Genomic DNA, 22454 nt, shown 5'->3' with positions numbered 1-22454 from the left:
GGCGCCCTTTCCTCCGGTGACTTGGTTAACTCACATTGTCGACATTGCCTACAGGCAGTTTGTACTTCCGCGAGCAGTCGAGGATGATAGAACCGAGTTTGCAGCCACTTAAACGTCCTCTTCACTCCGAAGTGTGCCCCGGACTCATGAGCTTCTTTAGCAACTGCGGCCACCACGGGCCCTGGTAAGACCATCAGCCAAGTCGGCCCGGAATCTGCCTGAGCCATGGTTAAGTGGCATAAGAGCCCTTCCTGAAGAGTTAGGCGTTCCCATTGCCGCAGAAGAAGGTTCAGGTCTGACGGGAGGGTTTGTCCAGGAGTTCTCACGGGCAATAGACCATTCGTTACCCACTGTCGCAATGGAGCTAGTTCCTGGTCTTCTTGTTGCAACCGTATCCATTCGTCCCGACTCTGAACCAACAGTCCTGTAGCCATTCCGTTCCCGGTCTGCTCCCGGCTCACAGCTGTCCGAGCAGCGCCCCCGATGGCGTAGGGGATTTCTTCTCCCTCCAGCTCCTCATCTCGGTTAGTTCTTGGGGTGATCCTCCGAAGACGAGATAATGCGTCAGCATGAACATTCTCCGCTCCTCGCTTATAGAGGATACGGTATCTGTACTTGGCCATCCGGGCTACCCAGCGCTGTTCCAGGGCACCCAATTTCGCATTTTCCAGATGTGCCAATGGGTTGTTATCCGTGCGTACCAGCACCTCAGAACCGGCCAGGTACTCAGCGAATCGCTCCGTCATAGCCCACACCACGGCTAGCAACTCCACCTTGAAAGAACTGTAATTGTCCGGGTTCAACTCAGAGTCATGAAGAGACCGACTCGCATAGGCGATCACTCTCTCCCGCCCATCCTGAACCTGAGACAACACAGCCCCCAATCCCTGAGAGCTGCCGTCGGTGTGCAGGATGAACGGTTGCGAAAAGTCCGCATAAGCCAACACAGGCGGCTCCATGAGAGCTGTCTTCAAGTCCTGGAACGCTGCCTCTTGTGGCTCCTGCCATTGTATCTTCTTCCCCCGTTCCTTGGGGGAGCTTCCTTTCAGCAAGACTTGTAGATTGTAAGAGCGGCGAGCAAAGTTCTTCACAAAGCGCCGGTAGTACCCAGCGAGGCCCAAGAACGCCCGCACATCCTTGGCGGTCTCCGGTGTGGGCCACTCCTGGATGGCGGCAATCTTCTCCTGTGATGGCCGGACTCCTTCGGCGGACACCACATGCCCCAGGTACTCGATCTGTTCCCGGAACAAGTGGCATTTCTGGGGCTTCACCTTAAGCCCGTATTTCAGTAACCGGTCCAGCACCTGCTCCAGTCGGCACAGATGTTCCTCGAATGTTGGGGCATAGATGATGATGTCATCCAGATAGATGAGAGTGGCCTCGAAGTTCAAATCCCCCAGACACCGCTCCATTAATCGTTGAAAGGTGCCGGGAGCGTTGGCCAGTCCAAACGGCATTCGATTGAACTCGAATAATCCCATGGGCAGGATAAACGCTGTCTTGGGACGATCTGCTTCTGACATCGGGACCTGCCAGTATCCGCTGGCTAGGTCTAAGGTGGAAAAATATTTGGCCCGACCCAGCACGGAGAGAGATTCCTCAATACGGGGAAGTGGATAAGAGTCTCGGACGGTGCACGCATTTAGCTTACGGTAGTCCACACAGAACCGTAGCGTGCCATCCTTTTTCCGCACCAGCACGATCGGGGCAGCCCACGGGCTCTGACTCTCGCGGATCACTCCTTTTTGCAGCATCTGGCCTAACAACGTCTTTACTTCCTGGTACATCTGCGGGGGAATCTGTCTGTACTGCTCCCTGATGGGCACTGTATCCCCAGTAGGAATTCCATGTTCGATGGCCGTGGTACAGCCAAAATCATCTTCATGTTGCGCGAACACTTCAGCATAGTGTCCAAGGAGTCGCTGCACTCGCGAGACCTGTGATGGATCCAGGCCCGGTAATCCTGTCCGCATGTGCTCGAGAATAGTTTGACCCTTTCGGAACGCTACCGGCTCAGGATCCTGCGTAGACCGGACACTGACCATCCAGGGATCAGGGGAATCCACCTTTAACTGCAAAGTATCTGGAGGAGGCATCACTTCTAAAGGTCGTAACACTTTGGCCATCTCACTTCGGACCCGTAGCACGACATCGTGTTCGTCCACATTCACACATCGCACTGGTACAGCCCCATTTTTAACAGTAGCCAGAGATCGGGCCACCAGCAGTCCTGTGGGCAAAGGGGATGTAAAGGTGGGCTCAATCTGCACTTGCACTCCTTCTAGAGGAATGCAAGCTCGTATGGGCAGGGATATAACAGTCTGTCCTGGGGGGAACGTCACCTTTGCTGTCGGGGAAGTAATTACTCTCCCTAGTATGTCTCCCTCCTGACAGGTCTCTTGTACCCGGACTTCCCTCACTAACTGTCTGAACACGGAGCCCTGAGGTGTACTGGTCCCCCACTGATTGAGTGTCTCTTGCGTAGTCTCCCCTAACAGAAAACTGCCAAAATCTTTCAATACGTTCATCCCCAAGGTCACGGTATGTTGTGGGCTGGGATCTCCCCGTGTTAACACAACCCCCCGGCGGCCCAGGTCTTTCCCACATAAAGATATTTGCATCCAGGTGACCCCCTCCACTGGGATGGGCAGCTGATTGGCGGCCTGTAACTGAATTACGGGGCCCCATTGGGGTCTGACTGACAAAGGGAAGTGTTTTCTAAAATAAGTCTCGGGCATAGTCGTGACCTGGGACCCGGTGTCCACCAGACAACGTACAGCCCGCCCTTCAAACTCTGCCCAAACCAGGGGGCAGCTGGCAACCAAATTTCCGGGACTTTCACCACCCATCCGCGGGGACTCTGACTCCGAGCGTCGTCCCCTTAGCTCGGAGCCCTCTAGTTTAATGCCCGACGAGACGAGGCCCTCCCTCTCCGGGGGCACTCCCGTGCGAAATGTCCGGCCTCCCCGCAACCATAGCAAACACCGGGGACCGGATAATATCCTGGACGAGCGCCACGAGCTGGACTCCCAGACCCTTGACCCCGGGGTAACTCCCTTGGGCTCCGCGCATTCTTTTTAACTTCAGCCAGTTCGTCTCTGATTTGTTTGAGCTCCTGCCGCATCTCCTGAACCCACGACGGCTCACCCCCTTCTGCGGCAGCGGTCTGGATAACCCGAATCTCTCCTGTTGGGACCGTCACCCCCCTCTCTTGCTCCTGGGTGCGGGCCTCATTGCCTATGTCGGAGAAAGTCAGGCGCGGGTCGACCCGCACTCGTTCACGTAGAGCCTGTTTGGTCAACTCATCTCGCAGTCCCGTCACCAGCTGGTCGCGCAGGGTCACGTCAACATGTCCCATCCCCATACCATCTTTCCGCACGATTGCAATGTGTAGCTCTTGCAGAGCATTCATGTACTGAGTGACAGTCTCGCCCTCTTTTTGTCGCCGTCTAAACAACCGGGCCCTCAGCTCTCCCACGTCGGTGGGATCCCCGTGCGTCCCCTCTAACACATTTAACACCCGGGTAAAAGTATTCCGCTCTGTGGGGGGTCTCAACATCACTGAATCCCGGGCCTCTCCGTCTAAGGCCATAATGGCCACCTCTGCTTCCAGGGCCGGGGTCATAGGATGCATTCTCAGCAGCCCCCGCATCCTTTCAGTCCAGCTCCACAACAACATGTTGCTCCCATTAAACTTGGGCAGATTATTTAACATGGCCCCCAATGAGAGAGACGCTCTCGGCCCAGCCCCATCCTCCGTATCTTCTGGCTCCCTCTTTGGATCCTGCATCCTGCCGACTACGCCAAATGAAGAGACCGCAGGTAAAGAAGGATGCAGGGACAAAAAGGAGCCAGAAAGCAAATAACGTTTTTAACTTTCCTTTTAACTTCCAACCCAACAAAGATAACAACAGTTTTCCACGCAGGGAACTTAAGTACAAGATCACAATTTCACAGTAAATCCTATCTATTATATAGGTGCCCTGACTTATACCCGCGGAACACGACAGCGCCTCACTAGTGACCCCCTAACAAGAAAAAGTCAACAAAGTTCACTTATCAGCGCTGTTTCAGCGATGCAGTCCTGATGGTGAGGCTCCGTCAGCGACGTAGTCCTGATGGCGGGGGAAGGAGGTGTCCTCCGTCGACGGGCCCAGGTGTAAATTCGAGACCAGAATGTCTGTTGCGGTGCTGCGTCACCTCCTGCAGGCGGACGTTGATCCGGGATAACAGTTTCCAAGTCCACAGAGGAGTCTTTACGGGGAGAATTAGCGGAGTAATCCGTATCAGTGACCGCTGAGACAAACCCAGGATGGACCGGAGCACACTCTAGCAAGATACTCCCGGGGAGAGCGGTAATACTGTCCCTGAGACGATCAGCGCTACCCCTCTGCTTTGGGGGTCGCTGACGACGGTTGCGCCGCTTTCTGGGGGCTCTGGTAATTGTCCGCAGCGCCTGCTGCACGTTCTCCCCCTGCTTCCAGCAAGTCTCACCGCGGCCTGCACATACACAACAACGGCGCTGCAGTTCCCTCTCCTCAGAGTTCTCCCGCGCTTCTCTGCCCCTGCTCTCGCGCGCTTTTCTTTTTATCCTCCCCTTTTTCTGCGTCACTCCGTCTCCTGTCACATTCGCCTGGCTTCCCGTACACCCTTCTAATCCGTCCCCCGGAACCCCGACTCCCGGCAACAAGGGTTCCGCCCGTCTGTACGGCTTACCAGGTCCCCATCCCCTACACTATAACCCATTCTGTGAATTCTTTTCAGGGTCAAAGTTGCACATTTCAGATGCCAAATGCATTTTGCTTGATGTAACTTGACCAATTGCAACATTTTCTGTGCGCATTGTTTGCCCCTAGGCAGGTCAAGCATTGTATTGCGTTCAATATGAAATCTATCAATCAATCTCTCTTTACTGGTTGCAACCGGCGTGTGAAGATGTGGACATGTATTTGGCCTTTGTTACAGGGTTGCAAATAGACCAGCTATAAAGTTAGGCCCCTTGCTATCAGTACTTGGTGCTTTCATTTAAGTAACCCATGAGTAGTTCTGCCATACATACCACATTCGTGACAGCATGATTTCTTTTGTAAAACGTTACCTCCCTCTTGTGGACCACTGACTTTTAAATTTGGTGCATAGGTATTTAAAAAAAAGAAAAATTGTGCCTGTGCTGATCATGAATATGCTGCCTATCTACACCTGTGTGAGTATTCTAATGCTTTCTAGCAACCAGGTGTGCTGCCTGCATTAGATAGAATCTGTGCACGGAACCCTCACGTGTCACAATGGGCCCTTGGCCATGGTCTGGAACCCTCACGTGTCACAATGGGCCTTTGGCCATGGTCTGGAACCCTCACGTGTCACAATGGCCCCTTGGCTATGGTCTGGAACCCTCACGTGTCACAATGGGCTGGAACCCTCACGTGTCACAATGGGCCCTTGGCCTATAAAAGGCAGTGCGGTGGAAGTCCTTTTCAGTCTGCTGCTGGAGCAGCGGCCGGCAGCATGGTGATAGGTAGGCAGCAGGGTCTATACCCCGCACCAGGGAAGACAGCTGCTCGCTTGTTTGTTTTTTGATTTTCCCTCTCGCACACCTCCTCCTGGCACTCAGTAGTGCACATTGGAACAAAGGGGGAGGGTTACAATAGGTGGGGTTATGCAGATTAAAAAAAAAAGGCGCTCACAGCTTGAACAAACAGCAGAACTGTCATTGTGAAGGCGTCCGGTATGCTAAAATGTCCTCCTCAGGGCAATCTTTTGCTCCATCTCCCCAAAGGGTACCAGTGTTAGGCCTTGGTGCGGCACAAGGGCGAAACGCTTTCTGGTTATCGCGTCTCAGTCTTTCGGCTAGGATCAAGGACCAGCGTTAGGCCTTGGTGTGGTGAAAGTGCTAAACAATATCTGGTTATCGCTTTTTGGTTGAAGTCGTCGTCGTCGCCGCCGCCACTCAAGATCAAGTGTAGCACCTGTTCTTATCAGTTTAATATCTGATACGTCTCCTGTTTGTGGACCTTATATTAAATGGATTTTTAGAACAGGGAGATGGAAAAAGAGCTTGCTCTGTCCACTCCACGCATTGAGCGGTTATTGCGGTATCTCCGGGAACAGTGCACTCCTTCTCTGATCCGGCTTCCAAATGCAGATTGAATTGAAATCAGCACAAGTTGTGCTATAACTAGTGTTGAGCATTCCGATACCGCAAGTATCGGGTATCGGCCGATACTTGCGGGTATCGGAATTCCGATACCGAGATCCGATACTTTTGTGGTATCGGGTATCGGTATCGAAACAACATTAATGTAAAAATGTGTAAAAGAGAGAATTAAAATAAAAAATATTGCTATACTCACCTCTCCGACGCAGCCTGCACCTTACCGAGGGAAGCGGCAGCGTTCTTTGTTTAAAATTCACGCTTTTCTTTCCTTTACGTGAAGTCCCGGCTTGTGATTGGTTGCGTCGCAGTCACATGGGCGACGCAACCAATCACAGCAAGCCGTGACGTAATTTCAGGTCCTTAAGGATTTTAAAATTACGTCCCGGCTTTGTGATTGGTTGCGTCGCAGTCACATGGGCGACGCAACCAATCACAGCAAGCCGTGACGTAATTTCAGGCCCTTAAGGATTTTAAAATTACGTCCCGGCTTTGTGATTGGTTGCGTCGCAGTCACATGGGCGACGCAACCAATCACAAGCCGGGACGTCACGGGAGGCTGGACAAGCGCGCATTTTAAAATGCGCGCGTGTCCAGCCTCCCGGCTTGTGATTGGTTGACCGCGATGCAACCAATCACAAGCCGGGACGTCACGGGAGGCTGGACAAGCGCGCATTTTAAAATGCGCGCGTGTCCAGCCTCCCGTGACGTCACGGCTTGTGATTGGTTGCGTCGCCCATGTGACTGCGACGCAACCAATCACAAAGCCGGGACGTAATTTTAAAATCCTTAAGAACCTGAAATTACGTCACGGCTTGCTGTGATTGGTTGCGTCGCCCATGTGACTGCGACGCAACCAATCACAAAGCCGGGACTTCACGTAAGGAAAGAAAAGCGCGAATTTTAAGCAAACAACGCTGCCGGTTCCCTCGGAGAGGTGAGTATAGCAATATTTTTTATTTTAATTCTTTCTTTTACACATTAATATGGTTCCCAGGGCCTGAAGGAGAGTTTCCTCTCCTTCAGACCCTGGGAACCATCAGGAATACCGTCCGATACTTGAGTCCCATTGACTTGTATTGGTATCGGGTATCGGTATCGGATTGGATCCGATACTTTGCCGGTATCGGCCGATACTTTCCGATAACGATACTTTCAAGTATCGGACGGTATCGCTCAACACTAGCTATAACCCATTCTGTGAATTCTTTTCAGGGTCAAAGTTGCACATTTCAGATGCCAAATGCATTTTGCTTGATGTAACTTGACCAATTGCAACATTTTCTGTGCGCATTGTTTGCCCCTAGGCATGTCAAGCATTGTATTGCGTTCAATATGAAATCTATCAATCAATCTCTCTTTACTGGTTGCAACCGGCGTGTGAAGATGTGGACATGTATTTGGCCTTTGTTACAGGGTTGCAAATAGACCAGCTATAAAGTTAGACCCCTTGCTATCAGTACTTGGTGCTTTCATTTAAGTAACCCATGAGTAGTTCTGCCATACATACCACATTCGTGACAGCATGATTTCTTTTGTAAAACGTTACCTCCCTCTTGTGGACCACTGACTTTTAAATTTGGTGCATAGGTATTTAAAAAAAGGAAAAATTGTGCCTGTGCTGATCATGAATATGCTGCCTATCTACACCTGTGTGAGTATTCTAATGCTTTCTAGCAACCAGGCGTGCTGCCTGCATTAGATAGAATCTGTGCACGGAACCCTCACGTGTCACAATGGGCCCTTGGCCATGGTCTGGAACCCTCACGTGTCACAATGGGCCTTTGGCCATGGTCTGGAACCCTCACGTGTCACAATGGGCCCTTGGCCATGGTCTGGAACCCTCACGTGTCACAATGGGCTGGAACCCTCACGTGTCACAATGGGCCCTTGGCCTATAAAAGGCAGTGCGGTGGCCGTCCTTTTCAGTCTGCTGCTGGAGCAGCGGCCGGCAGCATGGTGATAGGTAGGCAGCAGGGTCTATACCCCGCACCAGGGAAGACAGCTGCTCGCTTGTTTGTTTTTTGATTTTCCCTCTCGCACACCTCCTCCTGGCACTCAGTAGTGCACATTGGAACAAAGGGGGAGGGTTACAATAGGTGGGGTTATGCAGATTTTAAAAAAAAGGCACTCACAGCTTGAACAAACAGCAGAACTGTCATTGTGAAGGCGTCCGGTATGCTAAAATGTCCTCCTCAGGGCAATCTTTTGCTCCATCTCCCCAAAGGGTACCAGTGTTAGGCCTTGGTGCGGCACAAGGGCGAAACGCTTTCTGGTTATCGCGTCTCAGTCTTTCGGCTAGGATCAAGGACCAGCGTTAGGCCTTGGTGTGGTGAAAGTGCTAAACAATATCTGGTTATCGCTTTTTGGTTGAAGTCGTCGTCGCCGCCGCCACTCAAGATCAAGTGTAGCACCTGTTCTTATCAGTTTAATATCTGATACGTCTCCTGTTTGTGGACCTTATATTAAATGGATTTTTAGAACAGGGAGATGGAAAAAGAGCTTGCTCTGTCCACTCCACGCATTGAGCGGTTATTGCGGTATCTCCGGGAACAGTGCACTCCTTCTCTGATCCGGCTTCCAAATGCAGATTGAATTGAAATCAGCACAAGTTGTGCTATAACCCATTCTGTGAATTCTTTTCAGGGTCAAAGTTGCACATTTCAGATGCCAAATGCATTTTGCTTGATGTAACTTGACCAATTGCAACATTTTCTGTGCGCATTGTTTGCCCCTAGGCATGTCAAGCATTGTATTGCGTTCAATATGAAATCTATCAATCAATCTCTCTTTACTGGTTGCAACCGGCGTGTGAAGATGTGGACATGTATTTGGCCTTTGTTACAGGGTTGCAAATAGACCAGCTATAAAGTTAGGCCCCTTGCTATCAGTACTTGGTGCTTTCATTTAAGTAACCCATGAGTAGTTCTGCCATACATACCACATTCGTGACAGCATGATTTCTTTTGTAAAACGTTATCTCCCTCTTGTGGACCACTGACTTTTAAATTTGGTGCATAGGTATTTAACCCCTTCACCCCCAAGGGTGGTTTGCACGTTAATGACCGGGCCAATTTTTACAATTCTGACCACTGTCCCTTTATGAGGTTATAACTCTGGAACGCTTCAACGGATCTTGGCGATTCTGACAATGTTTTCTCGTGACATATTGTACTTCATGATAGTGGTAACATTTCTTTGATATTACCTGCATTTATTTGCAAAAAAAATGGAAATTTGGCGAAAATTTTGAAAATTTTGCAATTTTCCAACTTTGAATTTTTATGCCCTTAAATCACAGAGATATGTCACACAAAATACTTAATAAGTAACATTTCCCACATGTCTACTTTACATCAGCACAATTTTGGAACCAAAATTTTTTTTTGTTAGGGAGTTATAAGGGTTAAAAGTTGACCAGCAATTTCTCATTTTTACAACACCATTTTTTTTTAGGGACCACATCTCATTTGAAGTCATTTTGAGGGGTCTATATGATAGAAAATTCCCAAGTGTGACACCATTCTAAAAACTGCACCCCTCAAGGTGCTCAAAACCATATTCAAGAAGTTTATTAACCCTTCTGGTGCTTCACAGGAATTTTTGGAATGTTTAAATAAAAATGAACATTTAACTTTTTTTCACAAACAATTTATTTCAGCTCCAATTTGTTTTATTTTACCAAGGGTAACAGGAGAAAATGGACCCCAAAAGTTGTTGTACAATTTGTCCTGAGTACGCCGATACCCCATATGTGGGGGTAAACCACTGTTTGTGTGCATGACCGAGCTCGGAAGCGAAGGAGCGCCATTTGACTTTTCAATGCAAAATTGATTGGAATTGAGATGGGACGCCATGTTGCGTTTGGGGAGCCCCTGATGTGCCTAAACATTGAAACCCCCCACAAGTGACACCATTTTGGAAAGTAGACCCCCTAAGGAACTTATCTAGAGGTGTGGTGAGCACTTTGACCCACCAAGTGCTTCACAGAAGTTTATAATGCAGAACCGTAAAAATAAAAAATCACATTTTTTCACAAAAATTATTTTTGCCCCCAATTTTTTATTTTCCCAAGGGTAAGAGAAGAAATTGGACCCCAAAAGTTGTTGTACAATTCGTCCTGAGTACGCTGATACCCCATATGTGGGGATAAATCACTGTTTGGGCGCATGGGAGACCTCGGAAGGGAAGGAGCGCCGTTTGACTTTTCAATGCAAAATTGACAGAAATTGAGATGGGACGTCATGTTGCGTTTGGAGAGCCACTGATGTGCCTAAACATTGAAACCCCCCACAAGTGACACCATTTTGGAAAGTAGACCCCCTAAGGAACTTATCTAGAGGTGTGGTGAGCACTTTGACCCACCAAGTGCTTCACAGAAGTTTATAATGCAGAACCGTAAAAATAAAAAATCATATTTTTTCACAAAAATTATCTTTTCACCCCCAATTTTTTATTTTCCCAAGGGTAAGAGAAGAAATTGGACCGCAAAAGTTGTTGTACAATTTGTCCTGAGTACGCTGATACCCCATATGTGGGGGTAAACCACTGTTTGGGCGCATGGGAGAGCTCGGAAGGGAAGTAGCACCGTTTGACTTTTCAATGCAAAATTGACAGGAATTGAGATGGGACGCCATGTTGCGTTTGGAGAGCCACTGATGTGCCTAAACATTGAAACCCCCCACAAGTGACACCATTTTGTAAAGTAGACCCCCTAAGGAACTTATCTAGATGTGTTTTGAGCGCTTTGACCCACCAAGGGCTTCACAGAAGTTAATAATGCAGAGTCGTAAAAATAAAACTAAAATTTTTTCCCACAAAAATTATTTTTTTAGCCCCCAGTTTTGTATTTTCCCGAGGGTAGCAGGAGAAATTGGACCCCAAAATTTGTTGTCCAAGTTGTCCTGAGTGCGATGATACACCATATGTGGGGAGAACCACTGTTTGGGCGCATGGGAGGGCTGGGAAAGGAAGGAGTGCCATTTGGAATGCAGGCTTAGATGGAATGGTCTGCAGGCGTCACATTGCGTTTGCAGAGCCCCTAATGTACCTAAACAGTAGAAACCCCCCACAAGTGACACCATGTTGGAAAGTAGACCCCCTAAGGAACTTATCTAGATGTGTGGTGAGCGCTTTGACCCACCAAGGGCTTCACAGAAGTTTATAATGCAGAGCCGTAAAAATAAAACTAAAATTTTTTTCCCACAAAAATTATATTTCAGCCCCCAGTTTTGTATTTTCCCAAGGGTAACAGGAGAAATTGGACCCCAAAAGTTGTTGTCCAATTTGTCCTGAGTGCGCTGATACCCCATATGTGGGGGGAACCACCGTTTGGATGCATGGGAGGGCTCGGAAGGGAAGGAGCGCCATTTGGAATGCAGACTTAGATGGAATGGTCTGCAGGCGTCACATTGCGTTTGCAGAGCCCCTAATGTACCTAAACAGTAGAAACCCCCCACAAGTGACACCATGTTGGAAAGTAGACCCCCTAAGGAACTTATCTAGATGTGTGGTGAGCGCTTTTACCCACCAAGGGCTTCACAGAAGTTTATAATGCAGAGCCGTAAAAATAAAAATAACATTTTTTCCCACAAAAATTATTTTTCAGCCCCCAGTTTTGTATTTTCCCGAGGGTAACAGGAGAAATTGGACCCCAAAAGTTGTTGTCCAATTTGTCCTGAGTGCGCTGATACCCCATATGTGGGGGGAACCACCGTTTGGATGCATGGGAGGGCTCGGAAGGGAAGGAGCGCCATTTGGAATGTAGACTTAGATGGAATGGTCTGCAGGCGTCACATTGCGTTTGCAGAGCCCCTAATGTACCTAAACAGTAGAAGCCCCGCACAAGTGACCCCATTTTGGAAACTAGACCCCCCAAGGAACTTATCTAGATGTGTTGTAAGAACTTTGAACCCCCAAGTGTTTCACTACAGTTTATAATGCAGAGCCGTGAAAATAAAAAATATTTTTTTTTTCCCACAAAAATTATTTTTTAGCCCCCAGTTTTGTATTTTCCCAGGGGTAACAGGAGAAATTGGACCCCAAAGGTTGTTGTCCTATTTGTCCCGAGTACGCTGCTACCCCATATGTTGGGGTAAACCCCTGTTTGGGCACACGGGAAAGCTCGGAAGGGAAGGAGCACTGTTTTACTTTTTCAACGCAGAATTGGCTGGAATTGAGATCGGACGCCATGTCGCGTTTGGAGAGCCCCTGATGTGCCGAAACAGTGGAAACCCCCCAATTATAACTGAAACCCTAATCCAAACACACCCCTAACCCTAATCCCAACAGTAACTCTAACCACACCTCTAACCCTGACACACCCCTAACCCTAATCCCAACCCTATTCCCAACCGTAAATGTAATCTAAACCCTAACCGTAACTTTAGCCCCAACCCTAACCCTAACTTTAGCCCCAACCCTAACTGTAGCCTTAACCCTAGCTCCAACCCTAGCCCTAATGGGAAAATGGAAATAAATACATTTTTTTTTTCCCTAACTAAGGGGGTGATGAAGGGGGGTTTGATTTACTTTTATAGCGAGTTTTTTTAGCGGATTTTTATGATTGGCAGCCGTCACACACTGAAAGACGCTTTTCATTGCAAAAAATATTTTTTGCGTTACCACATTTTGAGAGCTATAAATTTTCCATATTTTGGTCCACAGAGTCATGTGAGGTCTTGTTTTTTGCGGGACGAGTTGACGTTTTTATTGGAAACATTTTCGGACATAAGACAGTTTTTGATCGCTTTTTATTCCGATTTTTGTGAGGCAGAATGACCAAAAACCAGCTATTCATGAATTTCTTTTGGGGGAGGCGTTTATACCATTCCGCGTTTGGTAAAATTGATAAGCAGTTTTATTCTTCGGGTCAGTACGATTACAGTGATACCTCATTTATATTATTTTTTTATGTTTTGGCGCATTTATATGATAAAAACTATTTTATGGAAAAAATAATTATTTTTGCATTGCTTTATTCTCAGGACTATAACTTTTTTATTTTTTACTGATCATGCTGTATGGCGGCTCGTTATTTGCGGGACAAGATGACGCTTTCAGCGGTACCATGGTTATTTATATCTGTCTTTTTGATCGCGTGTTATTCCACTTTTTGTTCGGCGGTATGATAATAAAGCGTTGTTTTTTGCCTCGTTTTTTTTTTTTTTTTCTTACGGTGTTTACTGAAGGGGTTAACTAGTGGGCCAGTTTTATAGGTCGGGTCGTTACGGACGCGGCGATACTAAATACGTGTACTTTTATTGTTTTTTTTATTTTATTTAGATAAAGAAATGTATTTATGGGAATAATATATTTTTTTTTTCATTATTTTGGAATTTTTTATTTTATTTTTTTTTTACACATTTGGAAATTTTTTTTTTTACTTTTTTACTTTGCCCCAGGGGGGACAATACAGATCGGTGATCTGCCAGTTTGCATAGCACTCTGACAGATCACCGATCTGAGAGAAGTGCAGGCTGCTTCACAGTGCCTGCTCCGAGCAGGCTTCTGTGAAGCCACCTCCCTCCCTGCAGGACCCGGATCCGCGGCCATCTTGGATGGAGCAGGCAGGGAGGGAGGTAAGGCAGGGAGGGAGGTAAGACCCTCGCAGCAACAGGATCACATCGCGTTGCTGCGGGGGGCTCAGGGAAGCCCGCAGGGAGCCCCCTCCCTGCGCGATGCTTCCCTGCACCGCCGGCACATCGCGATCATATTTGATCGCGGTGTGCCGGGGGTTAATGTGCCGGGAGCGGTCCGTGACCGCTCCTGGCACATAGTGCCGGATGTCAGCTGCAATAGGCAGCTGACACCCGGCCGCGATCGGCCGCGCTCCCCCCGTGAGCGCCGCCGATCGCGCTGGACGTACTATCCTGTCCGTGGTCATGGGGGCCCACCCCACCTCGACGGGATAGTACGTCCGATGTCAGGAAGGGGTTAAAAAAAGGAAAAATTGTGCCTGTGCTGATCATGAATATGCTGCCTATCTACACCTGTGTGAGTATTCTAATGCTTTCTAGCAACCAGGTATGCTGCCTGCATTAGATAGAATCTGTGCACGGAACCCTCACGTGTCACAATGGGTCCTTGGCCATGGTCTGGAACCCTCACGTGTCACAATGGGCCCTTGGCCTATAAAAGGCAGTGCGGTGGCAGTCCTTTTCAGTCTGCTGCTGGAGCAGTGGCCGGCAGCATGGTGATAGGTAGGCAGCAGGGTCTATACCCCGCACCAGGGAAGACAGCTGCTCGCTTGTTTGTTTTTTGATTTTCCCTCTCGCACACCTCCTCCTGGCACTCAGTAGTGCACATTGGAACAAAGGGGGAGGGTTACAATAGGTGGGGTTATGCAGATTAAAAAAAAAAGGCGCTCACAGCTTGAACAAACAGCAGAACTGTCATTGTGAAGGCGTCCGGTATGCTAAAATGTCCTCCTCAGGGCAATCTTTTGCTCCATCTCCCCAAAGGGTACCAGTGTTAGGCCTTGGTGCGGCACAAGGGCGAAACGCTTTCTGATTATCGCGTCTCAGTCTTTCGGCTAGGATCAAGGACCAGCGCTAGGCCTTGGTGTGGTGAAGGTGCTAAACAATATCTGGTTATCGCTTTTTGGTTGAAGTCGTCGTCGTCGTCGCCGCCACTCAAGATCAAGTGTAGCACCTGTTCTTATCAGTTTAATATCTGATACGTCTCCTGTTTGTGGACCTTATATTAAATGGATTTTTAGAACAGGGAGATGGAAAAAGAGCTTGCTCTGTCCACTCCACGCATTGAGCGGTTATTGCGGTATCTCCAGGAACAGTGCACTCCTTCTCTGATCCGGCTTCCAAATGCAGATTGAATTGAAATCAGCACAAGTTGTGCTATAACCCATTCTGTGAATTCTTTTCAGGGTCAAAGTTGCACATTTGAGATGCTAAATGCATTTTGCTTGATGTAACTTGACCAATTGCAACATTTTCTGTGCGCAATGTTTGCCCCTAGGCATGTCAAGCATTGTATTGCGTTCAATATGAAATCTATCAATCAATCTCTCTTTACTGGTTGCAACCGGTGTGTGAAGATGTGGACATGTATTTGGCCTTTGTTACAGGGTTGCAAATAGACCAGCTATAAAGTTAGGCCCCTTGCTATCAGTACTTGGTGCTTTCATTTAAGTAACCCATGCCATGAGTAGTTCTGCCATACATACCACATTTGTGACAGCATGATTTCTTTTGTAAAACGTTATCTCCCTCTTGTGGACCACTGACTTTTAAATTTGGTGCATAGGTATTTAAAAAAAGGAAAAATTGTGTCTGTGCTTATCATGAATATGCTGCCTATCTACACCTGTGTGAGTATTCTAATTAGTGTTGAGCATTCCGATACCGCAAGTATCGGGTATCGGCCGATACTTGCGGGTATCGGAATTCTGATACCAAGATCCGATACTTTTGTGGTATCGGGAATCGGTATCGGGATTAATATCAATGTGTAAAAGAAAGAATTAAAATAAAAAATAGGGATATACTCACCTCCCTGACGCAGCCTGGACTTTACCGCCGTAACCGGGAGCCGTTGTACCTAAAAATGCGCGCTTGAAGGGCCTTAGATGACGTCACAGCGCTCCGATTGGTCCGTAGCGGTCGCATGACCGCTACGGACCAATCACAAAGCAGTGACGTCACCTAAGGTCTTTCAAGCGATTGAAAGACCTTAGGTGACGTCACTGCTTTGTGATTGGTCCGTAGCGGTCACGCGACGTCTACGCGACCAATCAGAAGCTGCGGACGTCTTCTAAGGTATTTCAAGCGCTTGAAAGACCTTAGGTGACGTCACTGCTTTGTGATTGGTCCGTAGCGGTCACGCGACCGCTACGGACCAATCAGAGCGCCGTGACCTCATCTAAGGCCCTTCAAGCGTGCATTCTTAGGTACAACTGCTCCCAGTTACGGCGGTAAAGTCCAGGCTGCGTCGGAGGGTGAGTATATCCCTATTTTTTATTTTAATTCTTTCTTTTACACATTGATATGGATCCCAGGGCCTGAAGGAGAGTTTCCTCTCCTTCAGACCCTGAGAACCATACAGGATACCGTCCGATACTTGGTGTCCCATTCACTTGTATTGGTATCGGGTATCGGTATCAGATTAGATCCGATACTTTGCCCGTATCGGCCGATACTTTCCGATACCGATACTTTCAAGTATCGGACGGTATCGCTCAACACTAATTCTAATGCTTTCTAGCAACCAGGTGTGCTGCCTGCATTAGATAGAATCTGTGCACAGAACACTCACGTGTCACAATGGGCCCTTGGCCATGGTCTGGAACCCTCACGTGTCACAATGGGCCCTTGGCCATGGTCTGGAAACCTCACGTGTCACAATGGGCTGGAACCCTCACATGTCACAATGGGCCCTTGGCCATGGTCTGGAACCCTCACGTGTCACAATGGGCCCTTGGCCATGGTCTGGAACCCTCACGTGTCACAATGGGCCCTTGGCCATGGTCTGGAACCCTCACGTGTCACAATGGGCTGGAACCCTCACGTGTCACAATGGGCCCTTGGCCTATAAAAGGCAGTGTGGTGGCAGTCCTCTTCAGTCTGCTGCTGGAGCAGCGGCCGGCAGCATGGTGATAGGTAGGCAGCAGGGTCTATACCCCGCACCAGGGAAGACAGCTGCTCGCTTGTTTGTTTTTTGATTTTCCCTCTCGCACACCTCCTCCTGGCACTCAGTAGTGCACATTGGAACAAAGGGGGAGGGTTACAATAGGTGGGGTTATGCAGATTAAAAAAAAGTGGCTCACAGCTTGAACAAACAGCAGAACTGTCATTGTGAAGGCGTCCGGTATGCTGAAATGTCCTCCTCAGGGCAATCTTTTGCTCCATCTCCCCAAAGGGTACCAGTGTTAGGCCTTGGTGCGGCACAAGGGCGAAACGCTTTCTGATTATCGCGTCTCAGCCTTTCGGCTAGGATCAAGGACCAGCTTTAGGCCTTGGTGTGGTGAAAGTGCTAAACAATATCTGGTTATCGCTTTTTGGCTGAAGTTGTCGCCGCCGCCGCCACTCAAGATTAAGTGTAGCACCTGTTCTTATCAGTTTAATATCTGATACGTCTCCTATTTGGGGACCTTATATTAAATGGATTTTTAGAACAGGGAGATGAAAAAAGAGCTTGCACTGTCCACTCCACGCATTGAGCGGTTATTGCAGTATCTCCGGGAACAGTGCACTCCTTCTCTGATCCGGCTTCCAAATGCAAATTGAATTGAAATCAGCGCAAGTTGTGCTATAACCTATTCTGTGAATTCTTTTCAGGGTCAAAGTTGCACATTTCAGATGCCAAATGCATTTTGCTTGATGTAACTTGACCAATTGCAACATTTTCTGTGCGCATTGTTTGCCCCTAGGCATGTCAAGCATTGTATTGCGTTCAATATGAAATCTATCAATCAATCTCTCTTTACTGGTTGCAACCGGCGTGTGAAGATGTGGACATGTATTTGGCCTTTGTTACAGGGTTGCAAATAGACCAGCTATAAAGTTAGGCCCCTTGCTATCAGTACTTGGTGCTTTCATTTAAGTAACCCATGAGCAGTTCTGCCATACATACCACATTTGTGACAGCATGATTTCTTTTGTAAAATGTTGTCTCCCTCTTGTGGACCACTGACTTTTAAATTTGGTGCATAGGTATTTAAAAAAAGGAAAAATTGTGTCTGTGCTGATCATGAATATGCTCCCTATGTACACCTGTGTGAGTATTCTAATGCTTTCTAGCAACCAGGTGTGCTGCCTGCATTAGATAGAATCTGTGCACGGAACCTTCACGTGTCACAATGGGCCCTTGGCCATGGTCTGGAACCCTCACGTGTCACAATGGGCCCTTGGCCATGGTCTGGAACCCTCACGTGTAACAATGGGCCCTTGGCCATGGTCTGGAACCCTCACGTGTCACAATGGGCTCTAACCCTCACGTGTCACAATGGGCCCTTGGCCTATAAAAGGCAGTGCGGTGGCAGTCCTCTTCAGTCTGCTGCTGCAGTAGCGGCCGGCAGCATGGTGATAGGTAGGCAGCAGGGTCTATACCCCGCACCAGGGAAGACAGCTGCTTGCTTGTTTATTTTTTGATTTTCCCTCTCGCACAACTCCTCCTGGCACTCAGTAGTGCACGTTGAAACAAAGGGATAGGGCTACAATAGGTGGGGTTATGCAGATTAAAAAAAAAGTGGCTCACAGCTTGAACAAACAGCAGAACTGTCATTGTGAAGGCGTCCGGTTTGCTAAAATGTCCTCCTCAGGGCAATCTTTTGCTCCATCTCCCCAAAGGGTACCAGTGTTAGGCCTTGGTGCGGCACAAGGGCGAAACGCTTTCTGGTTATTGCTTCTCGGCCTTTCTGCTAAGATTAAGGACCAGTGTTAGGCTTTGGTGTGGTGAATGTGCTAAACCATATCTGGTTATCTCTGCTCGGCTATTTGGCTGAAATCGTCGTCATTGCCGACGCCACTCAAGATCAAGTGTAGAATCTGTTCTTATCAGTTTAATATCTGGTACGTCTTCTATTTGTGGACCTTATATTAAATGGATTTTTAGAACAGGGAGATGGAAAAAGAGCTTACTCTGTCCACTCCACGCATTGAGCCGCTGTTGCGGTATTTCCAGGAACAGTGCACTCCTTCCAGGGCCGTATTTTGAGTTTCTGCTGCCCTAGGCACTTTTATCGCTGCCTCCCCCATTGGTGAGTATGACACTATCGGCAGTGACTTTGGCTAGAATCGCTGTTGTGAAAATAGCCTTTTGCAGCAGATCGGGCAGTTTTTTCGCATCTGCCGCGTAACGGATCACTTACGGCAACACTGTGTTTGGCTTCATTCATTCCCTATGGGATTTGCGGCACTTGCTGTGATCTGGCAAATGCGGTACATTACCTCCCAACCCTTGAAGGGAAAGAGGCATAAAGGTTGCGGCGCAATTTTTGGCCATGCCTCTGACCACACCCATTTCACAACTAGTCACACCTATATCCAAGTCCCAACCACACCCATTTAGCACTGCTGGTCACACTGTTTCATATACAATAGTTATAACCCCCCAAAAAATATGGCCACACAATGCTCCATACTGTATAATGACCCCTCATGATGTTCAATACTGTATAATGGCCCCACATGATGCTCAATACTATATAATTGCCACACATGATGCTCAATACTGTATAATGGCCACACACAATGCTCCATACTGTATAATGGCCCCACATGATGCTCAATACTGTATAATTGCCACACATGATGCTCAATACTGTATAATGGCCACACACGATGCTCCATACTTTATAATGGCCACAAATGATGCTCCATACTGTATAATGACCACACATGATGCTCCATTCTGTACAATGGTCACACATGATGCTCCATACTGTATAATGACCGTACATGATGCTCAATACTGTATAATGGTCACACATGATGCTCCATACTGTATAATGGCCACACATGATGCGCCATACTGTATAATGGCCACACATGATGCTCCATACTGTATAATGACCACACATGATGCGCCATACTGTATAATGACCCCACATGATGCTCAATACTGTATAATTGCCACACATGATGCTCAATACTGTATAATGGCCACACACGATGCTCCATACTTTATAATGGCCACAAATGATGCTCCATACTGTATAATGGCCACACAGTGCTCCATACTGTATAATGACCCCACATGATGCGCCATACTGTATAATGGCCACACATGATGCTCCATACTGTATAATGACCACACATGATGCTCCATACTGTATAATGGCCACACAGTGCTCCATACTGTATAATGACCCCACATGATGCGCCATACTGTATAATGGCCACACATGATGCTCCATACTGTATAATGACCACACATGATGCTCTATACTGTATAATGGCCACACATGATGCGCCAAACTGTATAATGGCCACACAGTGCTCCATACTGTATAATGACCCCACATGATGCTCCATAATGTATAATGACCCCACATGATGCTCCATACTTTATAATGGCCACACATGCTGCTCCATCTATATATATAATTGTCTAAGGGTTTTTCCGTCTGTCTGTCTGTCTGTCCTGGAAATCCCGTGTCTCTGATTGTTCGAGGCCGCCAGGCCTCGACCAATCAGCGACGGGCACAGCATGGTGACAATGATGTCATAAAGGTTGCCTCGACCAATCAGCAACGGGCACAGTCTGCCGCCAGGCCTCGACCAATCAGCGACAGGCACAGTATCGACGTAGATGTCATAATGGTTTCCATGGCGACGATGATGTCATAAAGGTTGCCTCGACCAATCAGCGACGGGCACAGTCTGCCGCGAATTCTGGAATCATCATTGTCCATATACTACGGGGACATGCATATTCTAGAATTGTTGCACACACAGGTTCATTTTGAATCACCTCATCTATATATATAATTGTCTAAGGGTTTTTCCGTCTGTCTGTCTGTCTGTCTGTCTGTCCTGGAAATCCCGCGTCTCTGATTGGTCGAGGCCGCCGGGCATGATTATATCATGATGTCTTCAAGGGGGCAAGGAGGCAGCGGCGGGCGGGCGGAGGGGGGGGGTGACCCCGGCCGGACCGGGCTCTATTAAAAAAAAAAAAAAACCTGCTCAGGTGCCGCCCCCCCGCGTCGCCCCGCCCTAGGCACGTGCCCTCAAGTGCCTAGTGGCAAAAGCGGTCCTGACTCCTTCTCTGATCCAGCTTCCAAATACAGATTGAATTGAATTCAGCACAAGTTGAGCTATACCCCATTATGTGAATTCTTTTCAGGGTCAAAGTTGCACATTTCTGATGCCAAATGCATTTTGCTTGATGTAGCTTGACCAATTGAACCAATTGCAACATTTTCTGTGCGCATTGTTTGCCCATATGCATGTCAAGCATTGTATTGCGTTCAATATGAAATCTATCAATCAATCTCTCTTTACTGGTTGCAACCGGCGTGTGAAGATGTGGACATGTATTTGGCCTTTGTTACAGTGTTGCAAATAGACCAGCTACAAAGTTAGGCCCCTTGCTATCAGTACTTGGTGCTTTCATTTAAGTAACCCATGAGTAGTTCTGCCATACATACCACATTTGTAACGGCATGATTTCTTTTGTAAAACATTGTCTCCCTCTTGTGGACCACTGACTTTTAAATTTGGTGCATATGTATTTAAAAAAAGGAAAAATTGTGTCTGTGCTGATCATGAATATGCTGCCTATCTACACCTGTGTGAGTATTCTAAAGCTTTCTAGCAACCAGGTGCGCTGCCTGCATTAGATAGAATCTGTGCACGAAACCCTCACGTGTCACAATGGGCCTTTGGCCATGGTCTGGAACCCTCACGTGTCACAATGGGCCCTTGGCCATGGTCTGGAACCCTCACGTGTCACAATGGGCTGGAACCCTCACGTGTCACAATGGGCCCTTGGCCTATAAAAGGCAGTGCGGTGGCAATCCTTTTCAGTCTGCTGCTGGAGCAGCAGCGGGCAGCATGGTGATAGGTAGGCAGCAGGGTCTATACCGCGCATCAGGGAAGACAGCTGCTCGCTTGTTTGTTTTTTGATTTTCTCTCTCGCACACCTCCTCCTGGTAGGGTTGAGCGAAACGGATCGGTCATTTTCATAAGTCGCCGACTTTTGGCAAAGTCGGGTTTCATGAAACCCGACCCCATCCCAGCGTGGGATCGGCCATGCGGTACACGATCTTCGCGCCAAAGTCGCGTTTCCTATGATGCTTAAAGCGCCATTTCTCAGCCAATGAAGGTGCACGCAGAGTGTGGGCAGCGTGATGACATAGGTCCTGGTCCCCACCATCTTAGAGAAGGGCATGGCAGTGATTGGCTTGCTTTCTGCGGCGTCACAGGGGCTATAAAGGGGCGTTCCCACTGACCGCCATGTTACTGCTGCTGATCTGAATACCAACTTATACAGCTAGTCACCATGGTAACACATAATGTAACAGTAATATGTACCATTGGTGACACAGACCCTTAGGGCCTATCATCAAATATATATAGCTAATACAGAACAAATGATGATATATGGTCCGACAAAGTATAATGCAAAAATATCAACTTTATTAGGTGATAATAAAAACCAAGTGAGAGGAGGGACAATAAGTGACACTACAAAGGTAATACTGTATAGATAACAGGGGGCGCGTGCCCAGGAAGAACCGTCCACTGAAGATATAGTGATATATTAATATACTGGCTATAGAAAAAAATCAGCAAAAGAGAAAACAAAAAATAAAAAACAAAATATACATAACAGAAATATGCCT

At 47.8% G+C, this 22454-nt stretch overlaps 5 pseudogenes; all 5 read left to right on the top strand.

Moving 5' to 3' along the window:
* Positions 1-5907: 5907 nt before the first annotated feature.
* LOC143810761 (U2 spliceosomal RNA) lies at positions 5908-6118 on the top strand (annotated as a pseudogene).
* A 2391-nt stretch (positions 6119-8509) lies between these two features.
* On the top strand, positions 8510-8717 carry LOC143810727 (U2 spliceosomal RNA; annotated as a pseudogene).
* Positions 8718-14744: 6027 nt separating this feature from the next.
* Positions 14745-14955, top strand: LOC143810772 (U2 spliceosomal RNA; annotated as a pseudogene).
* Positions 14956-17157: 2202 nt separating this feature from the next.
* Positions 17158-17365, top strand: LOC143810634 (U2 spliceosomal RNA; annotated as a pseudogene).
* Positions 17366-18587: 1222 nt separating this feature from the next.
* On the top strand, positions 18588-18806 carry LOC143810906 (U2 spliceosomal RNA; annotated as a pseudogene).
* The last annotated feature ends 3648 nt before the right edge of the window (positions 18807-22454 follow it).

The sequence above is a fragment of the Ranitomeya variabilis genome, chromosome 2 (genome assembly GCF_051348905.1).
Source record: "Ranitomeya variabilis isolate aRanVar5 chromosome 2, aRanVar5.hap1, whole genome shotgun sequence".
Lineage (NCBI taxonomy): Eukaryota > Metazoa > Chordata > Amphibia > Anura > Dendrobatidae > Ranitomeya > Ranitomeya variabilis.
This window is presented reverse-complemented; position numbering and strand designations above follow the sequence as displayed.